The following is a 5,000-nucleotide window of genomic DNA, read 5'->3' as shown; positions in this document are numbered from 1 at the left end:
CCACAAGCATCCTTAAACTTACACTAACCCCTTCCACTGTTGTCAGTCAGCTCTGTCTCTAGTACCTTTTGCAATCCACAAATATACAAAATGTTCACGGCATCGACCCAGGAGTGCATTCACTTCAAACAGCATCACTCCAGTTGCATCTTTTATTCTGAGACCCATTTGCCTCTGCTTGTACTTCCCTGAAGAGCAAGTTTTCCCCTCTAAAGTTCATGCTGATATGTTTATATATGCACGTGCAAATTATACACATACATACATATAAACACCAGGATATTGGAAAAAAGGGCTTCAATGCCCAGGAAGCGCAAGAAATGGTATAAGATGGAGAGGAACAGTGCCGTGTGTTTGCTATGTGTTCGGTATCCTTTTCAGTATAGTCTCCTGAGTAGGTGCATGAAGTGGCAAATGCTATAGAACTTTCTTACACAGTGGGTCAGCTGCTATTCTGCAGTTTAGGGATAAAAGTGGTGGCTACTGTTCTGTTTGTTTTCTGGAGGCTACTCCTTTTAGGTGAGACTGTGAATTGTTAAAAAAAAATATGTGTACCATTCGTAAGTGTGTGGGCTTAGTTAAAACTTCATAATAAAATATAATTGATTGAATTGTCTATGTCACATCATATCTAACGCAGGACTCTCAAAAGAAAGACAAAGGTGCTACCAGCTGACTCCGACAGGTCATTGCACGCTACATAGTGAATTCCATCATATCCCTCCCTTTAAAAGTCCGAATTCCGACCAATACCTCAACTCGAGATCTATCACGTCACATTACGTCAAATTCTCCTTATGAACCTGCTGTTTTCGCCCTTACATGATGGTTCAAATCACAGGTTCACTTTTCACCATGTGCCTTCTTCAACGTTGATTGTAGTTTCGCAAAAGTCTCTGCGCTGATGCCGTCATATCTGCCATCTCTGCGAGGGAGCTTTGCGTGCGGACACGCTAAGCGTTCCACGCCATCAGAAATTGCCGCATCAATTGCAATTTCTCTCCATCTCAGAGAAAGAGGCTACTAGTTTTGGGTTCTCTGGGCCATTGCGTGGCTTTGAGTTTGGCCAAATGATGGCTTTTAGCGCCCTGCTATCAAATCCCTTCCCCTAAGGGCCTTTCATATCGCGTGGTTAGGTAAGCTGCTCTCTTCTGCCTGTATTTAAAAATACTTGTGTGTGTGTGAATGTGCATGAGAGAGAGGATCTGGATTGGAAAAATTTTACCTCCTCATTTTTCCTTCAAGCTTTAAATAACAGGCAAGCAAACACCTACATCTCTTGCGGGCGACAGAAAATGAAAACTATGAAAATGAAGTGATATCTAGTGGGTCTTCTTGATCTTTCTAAGGGAAGGACGCTCAGAGAATCAAGAAAATCTGTCGGTGGAAAGGAACTTGATTATTATGGTCGTTGTGACATCAGTCATATATCTGACATCAGCTACGAAATTCATAAGGTACAACAACCAGTCTATATTGGCTGTTTTTAGTAACTAAATTAGATTACAATACTGTTAAAACGTACTTACCTAATTGACCTCTTCATTACCAATGATACTTCCTTGCAGCGTATATTTGATTGTCCTTGGATTTTTTGGGACTATTATTTATACGCCCTTCGATTAAGGTTAATTTACTTCTAACGAAAATGTAACAACAAGCCTTTTATATTGCCAGATCTTGCAAGAATACTATCGCTATGGTACCGTCACGGTTATTTACCGGCGTATGTGAATGTTATAAATTTTGCTGCCTAAATTCTTAATTTCCATTAACTGATCGATAGGTATGAAACTGCAGTTGTAAAATCTTTAAGCTAACTTGATCCAGAATAGTGCCTGGTTTTGTAATGAGTTTTTTAGTATTGCTGGTATTTTGAGAGGGGAAACATCAGCTAAATAGTTTTCATTATTTACCAGTTACCGTATTTACTGTTAAACAGCCATGTTATTAATAATCGAGTTTTTTTTTCCCAAGCTAATATTAGTTTTGGGACCCATGGTTGTTTATAATTTTCATGTTTCACGAAAGTCGTGTTGTCCCAGATTCCATCAACACAGTGAGAGACCGTGGGAGACTTAAGTCAAATACGACGTCGAGGTGAATAATATTCATTTTGACAATTTCCCTCTACATTGATTCGGCGGAATGGATTTGGAATAATAACACAGGCTGCTGTTGGTCCGGCCACGATCTCTTGCAATCACCCATAGATGGGTCGTTTATGTGACCATATCAGGCTACTATTACACTCAGAATCGTGCCGCGGCTCAGACCCTATGCATGTACTGAAATTATTTATCTCTTGAATTTTTTTGTCCTTCTTCCAGACCATACAATTGGCAAAAATACTGATTGGTATAATATTCAAGAGATATTTTATGGGAAAAATGATTCGCTGGAATAAGACAAGTTACTTCTGCTGCGGTCTCTGTCTCCCTCTCGCTGTTGTCACACACACACACACACACACACTCGCACACACACTAGCACATACACACACACATATATATAATATATATATATGTGTGTGTGTATGTATGTATGTAAGTATATATGCATGTATGTATGTATGTATGTATTTATGTATGTGTATATATATGTGTGTGTTTTTGCGTATAAATTGAGTAGAAAAACATAATTTTCTCTATAGATGCTTATTTAAAGTCCATATTGTATGTATGTATGTATGTATGTATGTATGTATGTATGTATGTATATATATATATATATATATATATATATATATATATATATATATATATATATATATATAGCTTAGTGTAAGGAGTCAGGAGTCAATCCATACTACTAATCATCAATAAAGGGAAGAGGACACACACAGATGTATAGGCTGTCTTCATTCCGACGTTTCGTAATTATCACATTAATTACATCATCAGGGCTGTTAAAATGAAAAATAGAATTTATAGTAAAATTGTAAAAACAAAACTAAAAATTAAAAATTCAGAAAAGCAAAAGCTAAAAATTAAAAGCTAAAAATTATTCTTACAAAGTGTACGAAATATACACATTAAAATTAAAGGAATTAAATTTTAAAAAGGACTTAGAATTGGATGTTCAATTTTACTTATTAAATCAACTTTGAATTCTCTTTAATTCAACTATCTCTAAGTTTTGTGTAGTTTTACTAACTCAGTTATCCCTGAATCCTCTCTAGTATTAGACTGCTAATGACAGGTAAAATTTTCCTCTAAAGTGCAGCTGTTATCTGTTGCATTTGAAGTGGTAATTGGGTTTCATAGATCATTGTTCGTGCTCTAACTTTTATCCTGAAAATTTAGGAATCAATTGAAAACTTTTTAAGTGAAACATTAGCATGTCTGCTTCCATTTTTATTCATGAAATGATTGTTGTATATATTACACATTTTTCACTCAATTTTTTCTTTAGTGAACCTTGTTATCGTGTCTACGAACGAGTACGTAAGACAGGTGTGAGATACTGTATGCAACCCCTGCAACCTTTTATTACTCTCTCTCTCTCAGTTTCAGACCTAGATTATTTTCCTAACTCTAAAGCTTCGAAGGTCTCTCCTTTGATGTATAGGGATGTACTGGGCAAAGCGAAACCAAGTTCTTATGTACTCTTATATAAAAACATCATCAAGTATACTTTTCGTAGGACCCCTAGGTACTGTGATCTACGAGCAACCATCAGTTTTCCTACTGAATACCTGATACATGACATACTTCCTAAATATTGCCCACTTTATAGATAAAGCTTCCTCTCTTACTTATTTTTACAACAAACATTATCCATTTTTTGTTTTTTATACATTTTCTGTATGTGTCAAGCCAGCTTTACCCTCTCTATCATAAATAATTATCTCAATAAACATGTCGTCACGTGTCATTACATCAGCCACTATCTTCCTGTCTTATGTTTTATGACTTTTTTTTTTTTGCTAATTAATTTAAAGGAGTTTCGAATTTTAAAATAACATATTGCGAGTAGGGGAATGTTTTCAGATTTTTTTTTATTCCCAAGTGGAATTTATGTTTCATATTTTTTACGCCTTTCAAAATTCTTGTAGTGGATCATTACATATAGATATTAAATCAACGGAAATTCTCTTATATTCGACACTGATGATGGCAATTTGTATAGACCAGCTGCTGTTACGTCTGTCGATGAAATATCAGTGAATAATACGGAAATTGCTTTTACTTGTGACGTAAATGAATAATAGACTGATCGCTGACTGTTCATTTACTTGATTTACTTATTACGATGTGCCACCAGCATCACTTGCCTCATTTCATTATTGTAATTTTAAAACTCAGAAAATGGTGGTAGTTGAATTTAGTGTAAGTATGTCTTAGTATATATAATATGTATGTATGTATATATATATATATATATATATATATATATATATATATATATATATATATATATATATATATATATTATATATATATATATATATATATATATGAGGTTTGAATAGCTGAAATTCCTTTTAGCTCAACAGTTTCGGCCTCTAATGGCCCTTATCGAGAGATGTTTATTCATTAGCGCACAGTACATTCAAAGTAAAATATAAGAAAAATAAAAATAAGCAGTTAGATAAACATTGGTCATTGAAATACAGGAAAGTCATTTACTCTAACAACCTATTTAAAAGGATTTACAACCAATTCGAAGGTTTCAAAAGAAAAATATCTGTTAAAATATTTCATCTAACAATTAAAATATGAACTTAGCGATAGGACAACATTGCTTAGTTTGCATCCCCACGGCAAAGGTAGCCGCTCGACAAAGGCGCCTTATACCACAGCAATCAAGCATAAGCATAACACATATAAATTGAAACAATCCTCTTTTTAAAATGATTTATAACCATTCAATGGTTTCATAACATATATCTGTTTATTTATTTATTTTATTACAATGCTTTACTACCTCTACTACGAAACAGAAGCGACCGTTCCTTCCTTTAAATAAAAAAAAAGTATCTTTTCCGGACTTTTCTC

The sequence above is a fragment of the Macrobrachium nipponense genome, chromosome 22 (genome assembly GCF_015104395.2).
Source record: "Macrobrachium nipponense isolate FS-2020 chromosome 22, ASM1510439v2, whole genome shotgun sequence".
Lineage (NCBI taxonomy): Eukaryota > Metazoa > Arthropoda > Malacostraca > Decapoda > Palaemonidae > Macrobrachium > Macrobrachium nipponense.
Note: the sequence above shows the minus strand (reverse complement) of the source record.